This window comes from Pongo abelii, chromosome 6, assembly GCF_028885655.2.
Source record: "Pongo abelii isolate AG06213 chromosome 6, NHGRI_mPonAbe1-v2.0_pri, whole genome shotgun sequence".
NCBI lineage: Eukaryota > Metazoa > Chordata > Mammalia > Primates > Hominidae > Pongo > Pongo abelii.
This window is the reverse complement of record NC_071991.2, coordinates 70,200,663-70,225,725: the sequence shown is the minus strand read 5'-3', so window position 1 is coordinate 70,225,725 and position 25,063 is coordinate 70,200,663. Positions and strand designations below refer to the sequence as shown.

Below are 25,063 nucleotides of genomic sequence, written 5' to 3'. Positions count from 1 at the left end.
AACATTTGCTTGTGAGGCAATTTGCTGACAAGGGCATCCAGTGCTAAGATGACTACCTGAAGTCCGGCCAATCATACTGACCCTGGGGTTCTGTCCTTTTATCAGGAGGTAAAGCAACAAAATTTCAGTGAGCTCTATCACTTACAATGGTGACAGTGCCATCCATACAGCCTACAAACTCCCATTGCTGAACACTCAGTTAATCCCAAGGGGCTGTTCATATAGCCAACGGGTTTGAGGGAAAGGTGACTTCATTTAACACCATTGCATCTGTCAAGGAACTGACAGTGGAGACCACCCCTTCCAGGTTAATAATCCAGAGGGACTAGGTTCGGCTCCATATTATATTAAGCAGGCCTCAGTAGCAGTGCTGAGTTTTTGGGATGCTGCTTTTATGACCCAAGGCATAATGGGCAACTGGTTATGGAGAATCACAGGCTCAAGGTCTGCAAGGGCCTCTATTTCCAGGAGGTCCCAGTATGTGGCCAACATTTTTTGCTCTCATGCTATATATAGCACAGGGTCAGGAAGGTCAGTTTCTTGTTTCAAAATCCATGGGCTACCTATGGCCATCATAGGTTGTCCAGAGACTTCAGGAGGTATGAACAGAGGTTGCTAAATCTTCTATAGTGAATCTATCAAGTGTCTGCCATTCTTTTTTTCCTAAATCAATGATTTTAATAACAAAAAAATATACTTCTGAAGGAAAATAACTGAGCTCATTGGTCTGTAGTCCTTCAAACAAAGAAATCTGATTTTTAGCAGAGAGTAAGTATTGAAGCTGTCGAGATCAATACAATTCAATGACTCTGCATTTTTATGCAAAGATAAACCTTGTTCTTGTTTCCTCTTATGAGGGATATTTTACTGAGATGAGAGGCCAAATTTCATTTTTCAGAAGATAGCTTTACTTTGATCTTCATTTTCTTCCTGTCAAGCTCATACACAATAGCATGTCTTGCAAGAGTTTGTTTCATAGCCAACCTTTTGCCACAGCCAGCGTGTTCACACATAAATGGGTGCTTCTCCTTATGAAAAGAAAGAAGACAGCTCTGGAGATTAAATACAGTTCTTCTGTAGTCTTCTCTTGGATGTTGACATACATCTCTTTCTGAGGCATGAGTTTTCACAGGTTATCTGAGATAATCTTCACATTTGAATGTTTTCTGGCATACATCATGTTATTTCCTTTCTATGGATTTCTCTCATGTGATTTGGAAGCTCTGTCCATATTTCTGCCACAAAAGAACATCCCTACTGACATACAATTTTCTGATGAACCTGCATTTGTCCTCCCAGCCTGCAGGGTGAAACAAAGTGTTTTCCACATCCTTCAAGGTTAAACTTGAATAGGGGTTTATTTTCATGCTGGCACTGATGGATTTTCAGCTGCTGATGCTTCTTAAAGGTCTTCTTACATCCTTCAAAATTGCATACATATTGCTTTTGCAGATTTTCATGTTTGCATGCAAAATGTTTCTTCCAGTTGGATTTTGTGTGGGATTTTTTTTTTTTAATCACAGCCACTAGCTGCACAAATAAAAGGCTTTTCTCCAATGTGAATCAGGATGTGGCGATTCAGAAGGTAGCTCCTGATGAAGGCTTTGCCACACCCTTTGTAGTCACAGGCCTCTGCAGGATCAGCTAAATTTAAGATGGAAAGAATTTAGAGCCTTTTATTTGAGTGATCCCCAATTAAGGTGAGCTTATTTGGAAACACCAGTATCAGAGACATTAAGTAGAATTTGTAAATAGGAATATATTGCCTCCAGAATGAAAAAAAGAACTAAAAGATGTTGAAAGTTTTTGTTTATAATGAGTATGTCAAATAAAACTCATTAGGGGAAGATGTTATCAACTTAATATCAAACCTGTGCTGCTGGAGAAAGGTGGGTGCAGTTGAGATCTTGTCTGCAAAGATTGCATGCAATGGCAACACTGTTGAGGTGCCCTATAATGTGACCTAGGAAAAGCATACTTTTTTCCTTGGGGATAAAGGCAAAATACAGTCAAGAGGCCATTGAAATAGCCACCAAAGATAAATATTAGCAAAATCTATAATAGCAAAGTATTTACTGGTTATTAGTTAAATGATGTGAGTAATTTTAATAATATTAGGTATTACGCATGAGGATCACAATAGATGTAACCACAGCATTGTAATAAACCACCCTGAGGCGTCTGTCTTTATTTATTTTTTTTGAGGTTTGCAAATATTAGTTAAGTTTTATATAAATAAGTTTAAATTCTTGAAGGTCCTTTTAAAATTTACATTGGAACATCTCAACTGTTGTAATAAGGGGGACCACAGGGTCTTGTTTCTCAGGCTAATTTTTCAGTACCAAAATCTTTATTTAATTTTAATGCATTGCTCATTGTATCAGAACATATATGCTCAAAATGGAATTTAGAAAACACTATAATTAAAGTAAGGAATACCTATTTTTTCTCTATTGAAAAATTTTTTAAAGTTTTTGTTTGTTTGTTTGTTTAAGAGATGGGGGTCTCATTATGTTGCCAAGGCTGGCGTGCAGTGGCTATTCACAGGTGCAATCATAGCTCACTACAACCATGAACTCCTAGCCTCAAGTGATCCTCCTCAGCCTCCCAAGTAACTGGGACTACAGGCGTGTACTACTGGACCAGGCTCTATTTTATATTTAGTTACTCTCCCGAGAATATCGGAAGTATTATGTTTAAATTTAGCAAGATCCCTGAGTAAAATTCTAAGTTGAGACCCAGTATGATTAAGTCTGTAAAGCTTTGTCAATTGGTGTATTTTAGCAGATCTTAAAGTTAAGTTAGAACCTATCTTTTACAGACAAAAAAGCCCAATCAGTACACATTTTATATTAGTGTTATAAAAAATATTTTAGCAGATTTTTGGATTTCTAATTGGGTTAATTATGTACAAATTTTTTTGTGTGTATACGTATATATACAGAGTTATATAAGTAAATAAATATGTATATATATATATACACACACACTATTTATTTTAAAATTTCTTCTCCTCTATCAAGGTTTTCCCTTTATTCCATTATTTTTCCTCTGTTTTGGGCTTCTAGCCTCCTGAAGTCATGGTTTTTAGTTTCCATCTGTATCTAATAGTTCATAATTCAAACCAGGGTGGTTACAGGAAAGGAGTTGGGGAAGCAGCCCAGTGGCCTGCCTCGTATGCAGCCATTCTTCATCCTAAGGCTTCCCAGTCAACCTGTGAAAGAATGGGATTTCACTTGAGAGCTGCAGCCACCTCTCCTTGGGACAGGCAATAAGTTCCTTTAAGTTTTTGTCCCTTTGCATGTTGACCTGCAGGGGCACTTACTAAAGCCCAATCACACTGGCTAGGGGCCTTGCATCATTTAAGCAACTGGGTAACTTTCGCAGGTGTTCAGAAGGGGGTTGCTGGGGTGAGATATTTGTTTCCTTGCCACAGACAGCCTCTCTGGGTTAAACATTGAATGGCTGGTATCCAACAGGGCAGCCCATGATATTCCTGAGGATCTGGGGAACTTGAAGTTCCCTAAAAACAGCAGCAAAATATGCAGCAAAGAAGGCAGGTCAACGGCTACCCAACCAGAGCAACACTGACTATGAGACAGGGGTGCCATTTCTTTACCATGGGGGAACCCAGCCAACATCTTTTTTCACAAAGGTTGCCTGAAACACATGGACAAATCATCATTCTGCCCTAATTAATGATTATAAAGCAAAAAGTATCTGAAACAAGTCTCAATCAATTTAGAAGTTTATTTTGCCAAGGTTAAGGGCATGCCTGTGACACAGCCTCAGGAAGTCCCGACAACATATGCAGGGCAGTTGTGCTACAGCTTGGTTTTAAACATTTTAGGGAGACAGAGGACATCAATCAATACATGTAAGATGTACATTAGTTTGGTCTGAAAAGGTGGGACAACTTGAAGTGGTGGGGGCTTCCAGATCATAGGTAGATTCAAAGATTTTCTGATTGGCAATTGGTTGAAAGAGTTTATCTAAAGATCTGGAATAGAAGAAAGTGACTGCATTAAGATAAGGGTTTGTTGAGATCAAGGTTCCTATTGTGCAGGTAAAGTCATCAGGTAGCAGGCTTCAGAGAGAATAGATTGTAAATGTTTCTGATCAGACTGAAAGAGTCTGTTCTATCAGTCATAGGGTCTCTGTTTTAATGTTAATGCTTGTATTGGTGTAAAAGAATGCTTGTGATTTTTGTACATTGATTTTGTATCCTGAGACTTTGCTGAAGTTGCTTATCAGCTTAAGGAGATTTTGGGCTGAGACAATGGGGTTTTCTAGATATACAATCATGTCATCTGCAAACAGGGACAATTTGACTTCCTCTTTTCCTCATTGAATACCCTTGATTTCCTTCTCCTGCCTAATTGCCCTGGCCAGAACTTCCAACACTATGTTGAATAGGAGTGGTGAGAGAGGGCATTCTTGTCTTGTGCCAGTTTTCAAAGGGAATGCTTCCAGTTTTTGCCCATTCAGTATGATATTGGCTGTGGGTTTGTCATAGATAGCTCTTACTATTTTGAGATACATCCCATCAATACCTAATTTATTGAGAGTTTTTAGTATGAAGCGTTGTTGAATTCTGTCAAAGGCCTTTTCTGCATCTATTGAGATAACCATGTGGTTTTTGTCTTTGGTTCTGTTTATATGCTGGATTACATTTATTCATTTGCATATATTGAACCAGCCTTGCATCCCAGGGATGAAGCCCACTTGATCATGGTGGGTAAGCTTTTTGATGTGCTGCTGGATTCGGTTTGCCAGTATTTTATTGCGGATTTTTGCATCAATATTCATCAAGGATATTGGTCTAAAATTCTCTTTTTTCATTGTGTCTCTGCCCGGCTTTGGTATCAGGATGATGCTGGCCTCATAAAATGAGTTTGGGAGGATTCCCTCTTTTTCTATTGATTGGAATAGTTTCAGAAGGAATGGTACCAGTTCCTCCTTGTACCTCTGGTAGAATTCGGCTGTGAATCCATCTGGTCCTGGACTCTTTTTGGTTGGTAAGCTATTGATTATTGCCACAATTTCAGAGCCTGTTATTGGTCTATTCAGAGATTCAATTTCTTCCTGGTTCAGTCTTGGGAGGGTGTATGTATCAAGGAATTTATCCATTTCTTCTAGATTTTCTAGTTTATTTGCGTAGAGGTGTTTGTAGTATTCTCTGATGGTAGTTTGTATTTCTGTAGGAACGGTGGTGATATCCCCTTTATCATTTTTTATTGCGTCTATTTGATTCTTCTCTCTTTTCTTCTTTATTAGTCTTGCTAGTGGTCTATCAATTTTGTTGATCCTTTCAAAAACCAGCTCCTGGATTCATTAATTTTTTGAAGGGTTTTTTGTGTATCTAATTCCTTCAGTTCTGCTCTGATTTTAGTTATTTCTTGCCTTCTGCTAGCTTTTGAATGTGTTTGCTCTTGCTTTTCTAGTTCTTTTAATTGTGATGTTAGGGTGTCAATTTTGGATCTTTCCTGCTTTCTCTTGTGGGCATTCAGGGCTATAAATTTCCTTCTACACACTGCTTTGAATGTGTCCCAGAGATTCTGGTATGTTGTGTCTTTGTTCTTGTTGGTTTCAAAGAACATCTTTATTTCTGCCTTCATTTCGTTATATACCCAGTAGTCATTCAAGAGCAGGTTGTTCAGTTTCCATGTAGTTGAGCGGTTTTGAGTGAGTTTCTTAATCCTGAGTTCTAGTTTGATTGTGCTGTGGTCTGAGAGACAGTTTGTTATAATTTCTGTTCTTTTACATTTGCTGAGGAGAGCTTTACTTCCAACCATGTGGTCAATTTTGGAATAGGTGTGGTGCGGTGCTGAAAAAAATGTATATTCTGTTGATTTGGGGTGGAGAGTTCTGTAGATGTCTATTAGGTCTGCTTGGTGCAGAGCTGAGTTCAATTCCTGGATATCCTTGTTAACTTTCTGTGTCATTGACCTGTCTAATGTTGACAGTGGGGTGTTAAAATCTCCCATTATTATTGTGTGAGAGTCTAAGTCTCTTTGTAGGTCACAAAGGACTTGTTTTATGAATCTGGGTGCTCCTGTATTGGGTGCATATATATTTAGGATAGTTAGCTCTTCTTGTTGAATTGATCCCTTTACCATTATGTAATGGCCTTCTCTGTCTCTTTTGATCTTTGTTGGTTTAAAGTCTGTTTTATCAGAGACTAGGATTGCAACCCCTGCCTTTTTTTGTTTTCCATTCATGAGTGAACTCCCATTCACAATTGCTTCAAATAGAATAAAATACCTAGGAATCCAATTTACAAGGGACTTGAAGGACCTCTTCAAGGAGAACTACAAACTACTGCTCAATGAAATAAAAGAGGATACAAAGAAATGGAAGAACATTCCATGCTCATGGGTAGGAAGAATCAATATCGTGAAATGGTCATACTGCCCAAGGTAATTTATAGATTCAATGCCATCCCCATCAAGCTACCAATGACTTTCTTCACAGAATTGGAAAAAACTACTTTAAAGTTCATATGGAACCAAAAAAGAGCCTGCATCACCAAGTCAATCCTAAGCCAAAAGAACAAAGCTGGAGGCATCAAGCTACCTGACTTCAAACTATACTACAAGGCTACAGTAACCAAAACAGCATGGTACTGGTACCAAAACAGAGACATAGATCAATGGAACAGAACAGAGCCGTCAGAAATAATGCCACATATCTACAACTATCTGATCTTTGACAAACCTGAGAAAAACAAGCAATGGGGAAAGGATTTCCTATTTAATAAATGATGCTGGGAAAATTGGCTAGCCATAGGTAGAAAGCTGAAACTGGATCCCTTCCTTACACCTTATACAAAAATTAATTCAAGATGGATTAAAGACTTAAATGTCAGGCCAAAAACCATAAAAACCCTAGAAGAAAACCTAGGCATTACCATTCAGGACATAGGCATGGGCAAGGACTTCGTGTCTAAAACACCAAAAGCAATGGCAACAAAAGCCAAAATTGACAAATGGGATCTAATTAAACTCAAGAGCTTCTGCACAGCAAAAGAAACTACCATCAGAGTGAACAGGCAACCTACAAAATGGGAGAAAATTTTCACAACCTACTCATCTGACAAAGGGCTAATATCCAGAATCTACAATGAACTCCAACAAATTTACAAGAAAAAAACAAACAACCCCATTAAAAAGTGGGCGAAGGACATGAACAGACACTTCTCAAAAGAAGACATTTATGCAGCCAACAGACACATGAAAAAATGCTCATCATCACTTGCCATCAGAGAAATGCAAATCAAAACCACAATGAGATATCATCTCACACCAGTTAGAATGGCAATCATTAAAAAGTCAGGAAACAACAGGTGCTGGAGAGGATGTGGAGAAATAGGAACACTTCTACACTGTTGGTGGGACTGTAAACTAGTTCAACCATTGTGGAAGTCAGTGTGGCGATTCCTCAGGGATCTAGAACTAGAAATACCATTTGACCCAGCCATCCCATTACTGGGTATATACCCAAAGGACTATAAATCATGCTGCTATAAAGACACATGCACACGTATGTTTATTGCGGCACTATTCACAATAGCAAAGACTTGGAACCAACCCAAATCTCCAACAATGATAGACTGGATTAAGAAAATGTGGCAGATATACACCATGGAATACTGTGCAGCCATAAAAAAGGATGAGTTCATGTCCTTTGTAGGGACATGGATGAAATTGGAAATCATCATTCTCAGTAAACTATCTCAAGGACAAAAAACCAAACACCGCATGTTCTCACTCATAGGTGAGAATTGAACAATGAGAACACACGGACACAGGAAGGGGAACATCACACTCTGGGGACTGTTGTGGGGTGGGGGGAGGGGGGAGGGATAGCATTAGGAGATATACCTAATGCTAAATGACGAGTTACTGGGTGCAGCACACCAGCATGGCACATGTATACATATGTAACTAACCTGCACATTGTGCACATGTACCGTAAAACTTAAAGTATAATAATAATTTTTAAAAAAAAGTTAACGCTGGTCAGTTGTGCCTGAATTTCAAAGGGAGGAGAGTATAATGAGGCATGCCCAGCCCTTACTTCCCATCGTGGCCCTGAACTAGCGTTTCAGGTTAACTTTGGAATGCCGTCAGCCATGGAGAGGGTCTATCAGTCAGTTAGTGGGCTTAGAATTTTATTTCTGGTATACGTAATAAAAAAGGAAACAAAGAGGTAAGGGCATCTGGGGTCAGCCTCTGTTGAACACGGTGACTAGAAAGAGGATAGAATGCCCAATGTCAGAAAGTGCAGTTTTAGCGCCCCATCACTCCCATATCCATGGGGTGGGCCTCCACCAAGGCTTTTATTGAGCTTCCAGAGTTTAATCTGTTAGCACTGTTCATTAGAATATTCTGAGAGATGTGGGGATACATGGCAAGCACAGACAGACACAGCAGCAGGCAACAAGGCTAAAGCACAAGCTCAAGTTCTGTCCAAGTCACTCTCATAGAGGTCTGGAACCAATTAGTAAGCCAAGAGCAGCCTCTTGAAAACTATCCAAGAGTCAGCAGTCACGGCCATGCTATCTGCTCACAGAGCAAATTGTTTTATAAGATTTAAGGATTATTTTGATGGAAGGATACAACACACTGTCACTCAAATACATGAAAGGCAGAATTTCTTATTACTTTCAGCTATTAATAAGAGAAGGCTGCCAGGCAGGGCCATATAGGGAATTGCACTCAGGGACAGGGTAGCAGCAAAAGAGAGCTGTAGGAGGCAGCTATTTACGGTATCCATGGCAAGCAAGGTGGGGTTAGCTAGGTTTCTCAGACTGCCTTCTGGTTGGTTATAATGCTGTGCCTAATTGTCTGGTATTTGGCCTGGGGCAATTAGGGCTTGTGCATAATGACCCACAGTGTAAGAACCTGATTAAGGAAGTGGTTGGAGTGTGGAAGAAATCAGGTGCTGAGAAAGGGCAATTGACCAGTCTCTAACCAGAACCTCAAAACTGACTAAAGATATTAAAAAATTAAAAATCCCAAACCAAAAACTATATGTCTACATTATACCACAGGTAAAACAGGATTATGAATTAATAGTGGTAATAATTTTTAATTTTTTTAATTCATTTTGAAAAGTCTTATTCTAAAATGATTGAATTAGGAAAGTTACCTACATATTTTAAATTTCCATTCCTGAGACAGGAAGAAAAAAAGTGTTTGTCTTTTCCATTTCTAAATTCCCAAGAAACTACAGACATAAATTACTAGCTAAAACAACAGCATAAGCCCAAACAAAAAGCATCTCATAAAAAAGAACTGGTATTTATGCTTTCTTTGTTTTGTTGATGACTCTCAAAAGTTGCATATATAGCAAATATGATAAATTAATATACTTATCTATAATTTCTTTTATATTGAATAAATGATAGTGACAGTTACAATAAATTCTATGCCTTTTCACAGGTATATTGTACAAATTTAAGGAAAATAAGTGGCTTTACTGAAGTACAATTGATATAAAATAAGCTGTCTATATTTAAAGTAACAAATTTTATACTTTTTAATCAAATATATCAGTATACATCTCCACATATTTACACATAAAAAATAGACAGATAAGGTAAATATATGATTGATAGATAGATAGATAGATAGATAGACAGATAGATAAATTAGTTTGCTAGGGTTGCCATAACAGAGTTCCACAACCTGAGTTAAACAACAGAAATTTATTTTCTCATCATTCTAGGGCTAAAAGTTTAAGGCATTAGCAGGGTTGGTTTCTCCTGAGACATTCTCTTTAGGTTGTAAATAGCCATCTTCTTCTCCCCATGCTCTTCCCTCTGTATTTAGTGAGTCATAATCTCGTCTTCTTATAAGGACACCAGTTATATGGGATTAGGGCCTACCTGAATGACCTCATTTTCATTTAATCACATTTCTAAATACCCCATCTCCAATTACCATCCCATTCTGAGGTGGTGCTAGGGGTTAAGACTTCAACATATGAATTTTGGAGGGATGCAATTCAGCACACACACACACACACACACACACACACGATTGACCCTGTTTGTGGATGACATGATCTTTCATCCAGGAAACCCTATCATCTTAGCCCAAATCTTCTTAAGCTGATAAGCAACTTCAGCAAAGTCTCAGGATACAAAATCAATGTGTAAAAAAATTGCTAGCATTCCTGTACACCAACAGTCAAGCTGAGGGCCAAATCACCAACAAACTCACATTCACAATTACCACAAAAAGAATAAAATACCTAGGAATACAGCTAACTAGGGAGGTGAAAGATCTCTACAAGGAGAACTACAAACCACTGCTCAAATAAATGAGAGAGGACACAAACAAACGAAAACATATTACATGCTCAAGGATAAAAAGAATCAATATTGTTAAAATGACCATACTGCCAAAAGTAACTTATAGATTCAATGTTATTTCCATTATATTGACATTTTTCACAGAACTAGAAAAAACTATTTTAAAATTCTTATGGAACAAAAAAGAGCCCAAATAGCCAAGGCAATCCTAAGCAAAAGGAGCAAAGCTGGAGGCATCACGTTACCTGACTTCAAACTATACTACAGGTCTACAGTAACCAAAACAGCATGGTACTCGTACAAGAACAGACACATAGACCAATGGAACAGAACAGAGAACCCAGAAATATGACCGTACACCTATCTGATGTTCAACAAACCTAATGAAAACAAGCAATGGGGAAAGGATTCCCTATTCAATAAATGGTGCTGGGACAACTGGCTAGCCATATGCAGAAGATTGAAACTGGACCCCTTCCTTACTCCATATACAAAAATTAACACAAGATGGATTAAATACTTAAATGTAACCCATAACTATAAAAACCCTGGAAGAAGACAACACAGGCAATACCATTCAGGACATAGGCTTGGGCAAAGATTTCATGACAAAGAAGCCAAAAGCAATTGCAACAAAAGCAAACATTGACAAATGGGTTCTAATTAAACTAAAGAGTTTCTGCACAGCAAATGAAACTATAAATGGAGTAAATAGATGACCTACAGAATGGAGGAACATTTTTGCAAACTGTACATCTGACAAATGTCTAATATACAGGATCTATAAGGAACTTAAACAAATTTATAAGGAAAAATCCCAACCCCATAAAAATGTGGGCAAATGACATGAACAGACACTTTCCAAAAGAAGACATACATGCGGCCAACAATCATATAAAAAAAGCTCAACATCACTGATCATTAGAGAAATGCAAATCAAAACCACCATGAAATACCATCTAACACCAGTCAGAATGGCAACTACTGAAAAGTCAAAAAATAAAAGATGCTGGCAAGGTTGTGGAGAAAAAGGAACACTTATATTCTGTTGGTGGAAGTATGAATTAGTTCAGCCATTGTGGAAAACAGTATGGTGATTCCTAAGACAGAAATACCATTCAACTCAGCAATCCCATTACTAGATATATACCCAAAGGAATATAAATTATTATATTATAAAGACACAGGCATTCATATGTTCATTGCAGCACTATTTACAATAGCAAAGACATGGACTTAACCTAAATGTCCATCAGTGGTAGACTGGACAAACAAAATGTGGTACATATACTCCATGGAATACTCTGCAGCCATAAGAAAGAACAAGATCATGTCCCTTTGCAGGGGCATGGATGGAGCTGGAGGCCATATCCCTAGCAAACTAATACAAGAACAGAAAACCAAATACCACATGCTCACTTATAAGTGGGAGCTAAATAATAAGAACAAATAGACACATAGAGGGGAACAACACACACTGTGGGCTAGGAGGAGGGAGACAATCAAGAAAAACAACTAATGGGTACTAGGCTTAAAACCTGGGTGATGAAACACACCCCTATGACAAAGTTAACCTATGCAACAAACCTGCACATGTACCTCTGAACTTAAAATTAAAAAAAAAAAAGTTTTTAATAAATGACTTCAAATTCCACTTTTTAAAACTAGAAAAATAAAAGATGCAAAGTCGAAGTAAATGAAAAAAAAATAAAGACCAGAGCACAAATTGATGAAGTACAAAGCAGAAAGGAATACACAGAAATTAATAAACCTAAAATCATGTTCTGTGAGATTGTCAATATCACTGGTAAATCTCTAGCAAGACCGAAAAGAAAAAAATACACAGAAGACACAAATTCCCAATATCAAGAATGAGAAATGCTGTATCAGTAAAATTCTTGAAAAATTAAAAAATAATAAGAGAATATTATGAACATCTATATGCCTATATATTCAATAAGTTAGGTTGCAGGATACATTAGCATACAAATATTTTATTTCATTTCTACATACTAACAATAAACAATTAGAAATTAAAATTTTCAGTAGCATCAGAAATATGAAATTCTAGACACAAAAAATGAAGATGAGAAATTTTGGGAAGTGGAAACAAACAAAAAAAATTATTTTGAAGTTCTTTCCAAGTCTTTCATGTCTCAATCAGCATTGTCTCTTTCCTATACTTAAAGGAAAGGCATTTAGTCTTTTGCTATTAAGCATAATGTTAGCTTTAGGTTTTTCAATGATGCTGTTAATCAGGTTAAGGAACTTCCCTTATACAGGTATCCCTAGTTTGAAGAAGATTTTTATTAGTAATGGAATTTAAATTTTTTTCAAAAAAATTTTTTGTTCCCATAGGAGTTTCTGTTTAGTTAATATTGGTGTAGTACATTAATTGGTTTCAAATACCAACCTTGCATTCCTGGGATAAACCTATTTGATCATGATGTATGATCTTCTTTATATTGTAAGATTTGATTAGTTTATAATATGTATATCTATATTCATGAATTGATATTGTTAGATTGTTTTTTTGTGATGATTTTGTCTGGGTTTGGTTTGTATCAAAATTGTACTGCAGGTTCTTTCCAGTGCTATAAGGCAATCAATACGTAATAGGCATCCAGAAGGATAAAGAATAAATAAAACTGTCTTTATCCACAGACAATATGATCCTGAAAACTTACTAACCTCACTTATGTGTCTGATAGATTTTTGTGGATTCTATAGGATTTTCTGCATAACAATGTGAGAATGAACTCCACATCAGGAAATGTATGCAATCATGCTTGATAAAAATATTCCATAAATGAAGAATAGATAGAAACATCTTATATATCCTATGGATGACAATTTGATAAAATGCACAAAAGTTATAATTCAAATACCTCTAATCTAGGCATCCCACTGTGGAACATTTATTCTACAGCTATCTCTAAAGCCATGCTAAAACTATAAATGTGAAAGTTTAATTATTGGTAATAGCAGTAAGTGTTCCTTAAATTATGAACCATCTTTTCAACGAAATGGTAAGTACGGAAAAAACAAACTGCAAACAAAAACCCTAACAACAACAATATCTTCAAGCTATCTCATGTTAGAAAGTAAATGCCACAAAGGCAGGAGTTTTTAAACTACAGTGTTCTGTTGTATATCCAATTATTAGAACAGCACCCAAAACACAGTAGGTACTCAATAATAGTTAATACACCTGAAACGCCATAGGTGTATGAATATACCATATACAGTACATGGCGTAGCTATAAAAGTACATTGTGCTCTAGTAAAAACTCAACAAATATATAGTATTATTATTTTATGAAGTAATACAAAAAGCTTTATATTATTTTATGAGTACACTGTTAAGTAAAAAAGTACAGGACAATGCATCTAAAAACAACCTGTATGTAAAAAAAAAAGGTAGAAATTAAGAATCCTATTGTATTTGCTTGATAAGCAAAGTATGTTTGTGTGTGTGTTTGTGTGTATGTGTGTATATATGCTAAAAATTTGACAATAATTAACTATGATGGTAAGTGAAAGTCACAGATAGAAGTCGGTGAATTTTATTGGAAGGCACCCAGGGTAGGTTGGAAACTTTAAACTGCATGAACATGTTTTGAATTGTGTGAGTATATGATCTATGAAGAATTTGCATAATTATACAAAACTTTGTGTAGTCATAATTTTGATAAGTGCGCAAATAAAAATACAGTATCATGATATATATATAATACAGTGTGGGTATACTGTATATAGTATAGCTGTAAAAACACATTGTACTCTAGTAAAAATTCAACAAGTATATGGCATTTTTATGAAGGAATAAAAAACTTGATATTAATTATTTTATGAATTCATGTGACAATATTGGGTAAAGTGTTTTGTATTATGTAATGAGATGTATGGTTTAGGTGTTTTTATCTCAAAGATATCTTGCTAATACTGTAAATGTTATTATATTGTGTTTTAGTGTATAATTTATCATTCACTTAAGGCGAGGATGGTCTAATACAAAATTTAATTCCAAGCATTATTCAGCCATAAATTAATAAAGATAACTGACTCAATCTATCAGGGACTATGACTCCTTGACATGAAAAACTCACTTTAGAGTAAAACTCCAATAAGTGATACTTCACTTGCTAATAAAACTTTCTTTGCCATTTAATACAGACCGCAAGTATGAAATGTTTAAAATGTTGCTGCCGATTTTATATTCCAAAGCAAAATGTAATACCAAATAATAGATCTGGGAATAAGAAAAGAGATATTAAAGATTTTGTTTGCATTTTTATTAGAAAATAATTTAGCATCAAAATATAAGGAATGTTAAATTAGAGGGAAAACTAAGGTGAAATACATCAAGACTGCAAGCACACTAACAACAAAAATAAAATAATGTGGATTTATTTGTGATTTTTTTTTAAGGGAGGCAGTGACTTACCAGTCACACTTTTGATGACCCATTCTTAGTCCCTCTCCTTCTTAACATATCAATATTAGACCTGGTTGATAATGCCCCCCTTTTTCTTTAAGGTTATCACTCTCTTCTGGGTGCTTTATCAACTTACTGGTTTCCTTTTAGTCTTTCTAAGTGGCTTTCCCTCATTTCTCCAACTTTAATCCTTAAATGTCTAAGGGCTCAGTCCTTGGCCCTAACATCTTTTTTTTTTTTTTTCAATGTACACCCATTCCCTTGATGATCTCAGCTAATAAAACCTGTCTTTGAAAAGCCATCCATTCACTGATAACTCTGAAATGTATCTCTACTGCGGTACTCTCCAATTAAGTCCAAGTTCATATATTCAATTATCTATTTTACATTTGTAATTCTAAATAATGTCAATCTACATTAGTCATACTAACCATATCTAAAACCAAACTCCAGCCCCCACCCCCACCTCACTTTCACATTTTGCACTCCTGCTTATATAAATAAGTCGAAATGCTATTCTTCCAATTTCCACTAGCTGGAGGATAGGGAATAGTCATCACTGACTCTTTTCTCATACATTTTTCTCATACCCACAACCACCCATCACCAAATTCTGCCGACTCACCTTCAAAATATATCTACTACGCTTCTAAGTATCCCACCTCTTCTTTGTCCAAGTCACCAATATATTTTACTTGGATTATTAAAATATCCTCCTAACTGGCTTCCCTGCTTTCACTCATCCCTCTGAAGGATATACTCCACAGATAAGCCATAATAATGATCCTTTTATAACTTAATCAGAGCATGTCTTTTCCCCACTCAACTCTTACAGTGGGCCTTCATCTTAATTAGAGTAGGAGTCAAAGTCCTTACCATGGCCTGTAATCCCTAATTGCCCTATCTGATGCTGTTAACCATCTGACCATACCTGTATCACCCTCTTACTTACTCTGCTTCTGTCTCATTGGCCTTTGTGAACTTCCTTGAATGCACTCCAGTGTAATTCTTTTTCCTCAAAATGTCCTCAATTAAGCCACCTGCTCAGGTCTTTGCTCGGATGTTACCATATCAGAGATCTTCCCTGAGTGTCCTGTATAAAATAAACCCAGTGTTTTCTAGCTTTCTTGTTCTGCTTTATTTTCTTTTCCAGTTTTCATCACCAAATATATATTAATTTGTTTACTTTCAGGCTTTCTCCAGAATATCAGTTTCATGAAGGCAGAGCTCTGTCTATTTTTTTCCTCTATGTAGCCACAATCCTTATAAAATGCTTCTCAAATGATAGGAAGCTTAATAACTACTTGTTGAATGAATAAGTGATCAGAGAAGTAATAAAAATACCAATTATTCATGAACCTAGCATTGTCAAATTGTCAAATAAGAGTAAGGATGTGAACCTGAAAATAGACATTTTTGCTCTCTTGTTATGCAGCAACAACTAAAATTTAGCATATAATCAATAGAGAAACTTTGTATTACTAAACTTTTAAATATAATTGCAAAATAATAAATGGTTATGTGGACAAATACATAATCCATTTTCACTAATGGTGAGGAATATAAAAATGAAATTAATGTGGAATGCAATTCCACAAAAATGGAATGCAATTATACCAAATTACCATCTGCCTGTATTTGTTTCATTTTGTTTTGTTTTATGTTTTTTTGAGGGTGGGATATTTAACTTGTTGACCACAGGATTATGTATGTTGAAGTTATTTAAAAGAACCATTCACTTATAGAAATTAAACTATTTATCTAAATGGCGAAAGAACTGATAGTTCTTCTGATTCTGTGGTCTTTCTTGGATTCCTTTACTGTAGTTAAGACAGTATAAAACATTTTAAAAATTATAGCACTTCTAGAAAGCACCGATAATTCTACAAAGTTCTTCAACATTCACAGTCAGATGAAACCAGGCTTTGCTTTGCATAAATCAAAAAAGAAATCATCCAATATAAATTTGTAAAAATTATGACAATCTAATTTCATAAAGCCCACTTGTGTTCTCATATCTGCTGAAGAGGTGGGAAAATGTTCCTGTAAAGGCCAGCCATAAATATGTCCTCTCATGATACCCACCTTTAAAGGTAGAGACCAGGTAGAAAAAGAACTAGATACAAATCACAGAGATCTCAGGTAGCAAAGATAATTACATATGCCTCTATCAATAATGACTCAAAGGAGCCCCATGTCATTTGAAAACCTCTGTTAACCACCAACCATGAGTAAATTATTTTCAAAAATAGGTTATATGCCTGCTTAGAAAGATAAGCAACATGGTCCATGCAAACACAGTTTAATGGATCAAATTAAGTATTTCAATTCCTAATAAATGTTGGAAACTGTATGTGAATGTATTGACAATGAATTATCAAGATAATCTCTATGTGATTTTAGTGTATTGTGCTTTGAGAGGTAGGGCATCCTGGATTACTCAACCTGTAGGTAAGTGGTGAATCTTAAGTCTCAAGCAGTAGTCAGAATCACTGAATCTGCTCTCAGAGAACACCTAGGCTTGATTCAACTTTTCAGAGCAACATGGTGAGCTTTAGCAAAGTGCATGACACATTCAGAAGTCTAAAGAAGTCCCACTGCTAGGGTGAAAGCACAGCATTAGATAAGTGCCCAGCTCACAAACTGTAAGCACCTAGAGACTTGATTTTTGAAATAATATGTTTAATGATTGAGAAATGCATGTTGTTTTTAATCCTGGGAAAAAAACCTGTATGTTAATATGTGTACTCAATTTTCTTAATTATTTTTAATAAACATGAAGCATTGGCTTATTTGACGAGTTTCTTTTTAGAATTTTTTGTAATTCCAATAAAAGAGAAATGATGTCATGTTATTAAAACCTCTTACAAGAGTGTTAATTTTGAAGTCTTGGGAGAGTTACTAAATTTATAAAGTTTGGTATTTATCATAAACCTACTGACTAAAGCATTCCTAACAATGATTAATTAAGCAGGATTAGGCAGAATAAAATTATAGTTTTTCTAATCTTGGCCAGTAAAATGTTTTATAAAACAAAAAAAAATTAACAGAAACTATAATAGATGTAATTTTAGGGCTTTTTGACATCCAAATTAATATAGCAATCCACTGAACTTGAATGTACAATTGTAATGGTTTTGTGTAGATTTGTGCAAGGTAACTTCAAACAGTTCTTTATTACTGCTCAGCAATCCATCTGTTTTACTCTATAAACTTTGTCTCAATTTTCCCAATGATTACTTCAATTTTCTCCACATCTGTGAATGTCTCCTGACTTCCTATTACATTCCATCATCCTTCCCGTTGGTATGTTTGTGCTCCATTATACTTTCTCAGGAATATTAGCCAACTTCTTTTTCCGGAGTATTCAACTACAATTTCTCAACTATATATTTCCCATCAAATATATTAATCTTCAGGCCTCTATCCTATATCTTCCTGTACTTACAGCCCTATCTGTCCTCCACTCTGTAGATAATCTTTTAAAAATTATTTATGGCTGGGCATGGTGGCTGACGCCTGTAATCCCAGGACTTTGGGAGGCCAAGGCAGGTGGATCACCTAGGTCAAGAGTTCAAGACCAGCCTAGCCAACATGGTGAAACCCTGTCTCTACTAAAAAAAAAAAAATACAAAAATTAGCTGGGTGTGGTGGTGGGTGCCTATAATCCCAACTACTCGGGAGGTTGAGGCAGGAAGAATTGCTTGAACTGGAGAGGTGGAAGTTGCAGTGTGCTAAGATTGCGCCACTGCACCCCACCCTGGGTGACACAGCAAGACTCTATCTCAAAAAAAAAAAAAAATTACACTTTTTTGTCTCTATTCTCCAATTACTAAGACACTCCATGCCAACATGGCTCTATAGCATTATTTTATGGAACATTCCTTTCTACAGTCATCAATGACCTCCATTTTGCCAAATCCAAGGAACATTTTTAGTCTCCATTTAATTGATTTCTCAGCAACATCTGACACTGTTTCCTCTTTTTTGAATTACCCTCTGCTATAGTTTGGATATTTGAGCCTCTAAACCTCATGTTGAAATTTGATATCCAATGTTGGAGGTGGGGCCTAAAGGGAAGTGTTGGGTCATGGGGGCGGATCCCTCATGAATGGCTTGGTGCCTTCCTTGTGGTAATGAGTGAGTTCTCTCTTAGTCCCCCGGGCCCCACTGCCCCTGTGCTAGTTGTGAAAAAATGTCTGCAACCTCGCTTCCCTCTCCCTTGCTTCCTCTCTCACCATGTGATCTCTGAACATGCTACTGGCTCCCTTTCACCTTTCACCAGGCATGGAAGAAGCCTGAAGCCCTCACCTGAAGCAGATACTGGCACCATGCTTCTTGACAGCCTGTAGAAACATGAGCCAAATAAACTTCTTTAAAAAAAATGGCCCAGTCTCAGGTATTCCTTTTTAGCAACACCAACAGACTAACAGACCTTGTTACCTCATGAGCTTACTCATCAGCTCTCTTTATGCAGTACACTTGACCAATGCCAGAATTAAAGCAAGTACCCAAATTAAAGCAAAAACAATGGGAATGTAAGAAAAAAAAGAAATACAATACATGACTAGCAGACTTGATCATCCACAGATAATTATGTTATCATTGCAGAGACTATCAACTGACTACCAAAACCCTTTCTCCTTTCTTTTACAGTAGATGGGCATGTTATTTTTAAACTCTATTACATTTTTCACCCTCCCTTGCAGTGATCTGTGACCATGTGCTGAATTTCTTATAAAGAAGCACTGTAACTGTCCTAGAAAACCTCCCACATATACTTACACTTTCCTTTTTCATGTGGGCATGTTGAGGATGACAGAGATTCAGTCAGCTTGGGTCTTTGAATGACTCTATGGAGTAGAGACAACCTCCTTCTCATCTTTGTGTACACACATTTTTCTGGATTGATTGCTCTGTGAACTTCAAACTTTGATTTGCATCAGAATCACCCAGGAAGGTTTGTTTAAACACAGATTGTTGGCCTTCAGTATCAGTTTCTGACTCAACAGATAGAAGGTGGAGCTCAAGAATTTTTATTTCTAACAGCTCCCAGGTTATGGCTACAGGGATCCTATTTTGGGGGCACTGCCTTAGACTGTGGCATAGAATTAAACAAATGTCTATTTTTCTGAGCCATTATATTTTGAGTCTATTGTTAGTGAGCTTTAGTCTTCCCTATCTCATTCGGAAATGATTATGGAAACTTGATGAGAATTATTTTATTTTTATGCTGTCATGCGCACTTAATTTCGCATAAAATAGAGCAAACCCTTATAAGGTAACATTGAGTGATTGGAAAATGGGTCAAACTACTGTATCCAAGTTCTCCGGTTTGTCATCTTCCTACTTTTTGTGCTGTTCTCTTAAAACTGATTCCCCAGGTCCCAGGTAGCAGTTTCCACTTCAAAGTTGTTCAAATGCATGAATAACTAAAAGTATTAAGGTTTAGAGCCACAGAAATGAGGAGGCAAAAAAAGAGGAGAAAAGGCACTTCACAAAACAACATGGTTTTGCATTTTGAAAATAGGAAATAGCAAATAATATTTTGTCCCACAATTTATCTTGTATTATTTGGATAGCGATGGTACATATATGTGCTGTTTGGAGCTTAGAAAGAAAAAATGCTATTCAGAGAGGGTGGATGCACTGGATAGGAGTCAACACTCAGTGGAATTGCTCACTGATTCAAGTTCTACAAGTGATTAGGTGAGAAATCTTGAACAACCGACTTCCACCATGAGGGGAGTTTCATCTAGACAAGTGATAATATGCCAACTAGATTTGACAATTTGTAACTCTATAACTAACTGCTTGTTTTATAAGAAGGGAAAGAATACGACCATTAAATACTGTAATAACACACACATAGTAGGCTGAAACATTTTTGATAGACACGTATATTTTACAATGTTTAACTAGAATAGAAGGAGCCATCCAGGCTTGTATTTAATATATGTTAGTTTAAATACCATAATGTTAAGCTTCATGGTATGACACAGAAAATTGAGAAACGTTGAGTCTTAGCAATTTTCAAGTAGTAGGGACAAAGAAGAGAGCTTTCACTCTTCCAAAGACAATTTGTATAATTGACAGGGGTGTACAATCTTTTGCTTCCTTGGGCCACATTGGAGGAAGAATTGTCTTGGGCCACATCATATGAAATACACTAACATAACAATATCTGATGAGCTTAAAAAAAGAAAAAGGTCCATGCATAAATCTCATGTTTTGAGAAAGTTTACAAATTAGTGTTGAGCTGCATGCAAAGCCGTCCTGGGCTGCATGCGGCCCGCGGGCCCTGGGTTGGACAAGCTTGGCAGCTTTACTAATGTTTTGTGCTTTAATTTGTCTCAAGAGGTGCTTAATTAATTATATTATAAATGTAATTAGGCTGTTTAATAACTGAACAGAGTTTTTTTCCCTCTCTCTCTCATTATTGTTTGTTGGTTTTCTACTAGCAGAATTGAGTTATTCAAATTGACAGTCTCTTGATTGGTTGATATTCAAGATACCTTGAATTATTCAAGATACCTTGAATTATTCAAGAAACCACTTAGACAAAATAATGTTCCCCAGTTTTTTGTTTTCTTGTTTATTTTTGTTTTATTTTATTCATTCCTTTCATTTTAATCATAAATCCTAAAGGTTACACTAAAATTGTCCCCAGGTTATTAAAGATAACCTCATTTTTTTTCCTGGAAACAAATCTTTTAATTCCTTATAATTTTATCTCTCTCCTTCTTGGCTACTATATAAAAAATGGGCAAATCTCCAAGGAAGAACAAAGTGTGGTGAGTTAGGCAAACCTGAAAATGAAAGGATAAATTAATAAGAAAAAGAGAAATATCCTACTGAGGAAGTATAAAATTCTCATGGTTTCTTTAAGGCAGGAAGAGAAGTTGATGGATGACTACTAAAATCAGTACATTGTACAATGTATTAGAAAGCCACATTCACTGGAAGTAAAATCCATAAGAGATTATATTTTAATATTAAGATGATTTCTAGGAGGAGTAGAAACCAATTATGGTGTAGAAAACTTGACAAAAATATTGGAGGTCTGTTATCAAGCCCCAGCTTCTCCATTCCATACCTTACAAGGTTAACTGGTTATTGAGTGAGCTAAACTTAAAAATGTGTTCAAGAAGCCCCTTTATTTTTCATGAACTCTTCAAAATCTTTCCACCCCCTGATAGCACATTATGAACATCCCATAACTTTCAAGTCACTTCTATTTTCTTTTCAATCATTATGACTCACTCTCTGTTATTCAGATGTTCTTTCCAATCTAAATCAGAGCTCCAAACTCTAATTCCATTCAAAGTTTCTCTCTTCTGCACAACTCAAGATTGATCCGTGGCTCAAAGGCTTCTAGTGACAAAAGGCATGTTGACTTTTTTTTTCACTTTCCATCATCCTTTTCTTTCTCTTTCTACCTCCTTCTAGACTGAGGTGAGAAAGGAGAGTTGGTGGAAGAGATACAAATGTCTTGCTTCCACCTATTTTTATAGTTAGGCCTTTGTTTTTGTTGCCTGGCAGCATTCACGTATGATTGCTTATGTAAGGTATGTATGTGAATATTTAAAGAGTTCTTGTAGGGACCTCTACAATGCACACTATTGTCACATGGGTGTCAGGCCCTGGAGACTCTCCTTTTGGTAGGCTTCCCTCTTTCTTAGGGTACATTCAAAAAGACTTAAGCTGGGCTATGTTATTCTGCCTCTATTGGCCCATGCACCTTTGCCAGCTCCAATGGTGGAAGTGCAAGTCCCTTTATTCTTTTCCCTGCACGTTCCTGTGCAGTAGTGGGCTGCTCAAGCCACATTCTCACCCATAGAAGATTCCATGCAGTAAAGAGGCCTAAGCTTTCATATGGATAAATGCATCCACCCTTTAGAGGACTCAGTTAAGCACTGTCTAGTGTTCTCCTCCAAGAAATGCCCCAAGATGAGACTGAGAATCTGTGGCTAATAAACATTCAACCATGGTGTGAGAAACAGTCTACATCTTTTAAAACCACTGCCAGTCTCTCTGCATGCTTTTCTAAGGTTACATTGCCTTGGGAGAGAAAAAGCTTCCATTCCCCATTACTCTCCTCTGGTCTGACAAGCCAACAATCCAGATGAATTCCCTCTATACGTAAACTCCTCTAGACCTGGCCTTATTTAGTCTGGATGGGTTGTGGGTATGAGGGTCAAAAGACTCACCCTGCCATCTTTGATTAAATACTATAAGGGTTACTTGTAACTACCTGACACTCTAAAATATGGGGGCAATTTCTGCCTAGTATTATCAGCCTTGGGTCTTTGGCTGAGAATACAAGAAACTAACATTAACTTTCTGCTACAGAGGTATTGTAATGCTGGACAAATTATTTAACCTTTACCCGAGTTCCCTATCTGGGCTGCTGTATTAATTTATTTTGGCTGTTATAACAAATTACCACAAACTTGGTGGCTTATGACAACACAAAATTAAAATGAATCATCTTATATTTCTACGGGCCAGAAGTCAAAAACCATTTCCACTGGGATACAGTCGAGGTGTTGACAGGGCTTTTTCCTTCTAGAGACTCTAGTCGGTTATCCATCTCCTTGCCTTTTCTAGCTTCTAGAGGCCACCTGCCTTCATTGGCTCCTGCTTCTTCCTCCCATCACGCCCATTTCTTGCTTCCAAAGTCGCTTCCTTTCTGCTCTCCCACCTCCCTCTTATAAAATTACTGTGACTACACCAGGCCTACGTAGGCAATCCAGAACAGTCTGCTTATCTCCAGATGCTTAGCTAAATCACATCTGCACATTTTACCTATATGATACACATTTCACTTATATGGTGGCAGTCACAGTTTCTAAGGATTGAGATGTTGATATTTAGGGGGTCATTACTCAGCTTGCTACACTTGCTTTGAGGATTAACAATATTAAGTACTTGCCATGATATCTGGCACATATGAGCACTTAACATATTTTCTGTTCTTCTTCCTAACTTCTCATCCTATTTATTAGGTTGTGTGATATTTTGGTTAAGGCACTTGATTGCCAAAGGGCCTTTGCTGCCTCATCTGTAAAACTAGATATATTTATAGTACTCTCTTTGAAGATATAATGATGAATAAGACTGATTTAACTTCTGTCATCCTTAAGCTCACATTCCAAGGGAGCAGATAATAAAATAGCTACATATATAATGAGATATTCATTAGTACCATAAAACAGTTCAGCAATTTAGTCAGGAAGGAGAGATCATTTGATGCAGAGTCATGCACGCTTCACTCTCAGTTTATTAGCATCTGCAAACGGCACCTACATAGAAAAGACTTGGGTGACCACGTGACCTGAAAGAGTATCCCTGCCCTCTTTAAAGTTTATTCTGTGTCTTTTTCTCTGACTTAACTTTTTATGACACTAATTCCTATGTTATATTATATTTAGCTATTTTTCTTTTTTTTTGTTTGCATCATTCAGAAAAAATGTAAGTTTCAGAACAACGGGGATGGAGTTGGTCTTGTGCATTATTAAAACCCTGCAACGGTCTGACAAAAGTCGAAGTGCAATTAATGCCTATCAAGTGAATAAAGTTATAAATCTCATAAAATAATAGTTACAAAAATAGGAAATAATTTCAAGTATAGTTAGATTAAATATTTTAATCTCTCCAAATAATAAAGATAATTTATAAAACAGTTTTATTAAAAGTAAAGCCAGTGGTGATATTTAAACTTTACAAAAATTATTCTAGTTGTAATTCACTGCCAATTATACAGTTTACAATGATGATTTTACTTGGTGACATGTTTACAAACCAGCAACTCTTAATTTATGATTTTCAGGATGTCAGACATTTAAATTTATGCCCTTGTTAATGAATTGTTGATTGAAAAAAGAACACATGTATTTCACTATTAGTTTAATTAGTAACCTTAGATATATTATTTTGTTTAAATGTGCAAATTGATAATAAGGAAATTCTTGCTTTGGAAATCTATTTAAGTAAATAATATTCCAAGGGAAAAAAAATCTTTAAAAACAAAGTCCCATTTAAGAATACAACTTATTTTCAAACTTGAGTTTGGTGTAAGTTATGTACATAAAATTCAAATAATTTTTCTTAAATTAAAAAAGGTGTATATATACTGATTATATGACCTAGAAAAAATAAATGCTGAGCTCATGTCCTGTCTAAATATATATCTTTGTCAGAAGTTTCTGCTAGTTCCAGCTATCTACATCATAACTAAAGTCTATTATTTTGAGAACTGGTGAACGTGAGAACTCTAAATTATTTCCAAGTTACATTTTTCT

The 25,063-nt window shown here is 36.2% G+C and overlaps 1 pseudogene; it reads right to left on the bottom strand.

Moving 5' to 3' along the window:
• Positions 1-663: 663 nt before the first annotated feature.
• LOC112134271 (transcription factor IIIA-like) lies at positions 664-8,086 on the bottom strand (annotated as a pseudogene).
• Positions 8,087-25,063: the final 16,977 nt, after the last annotated feature.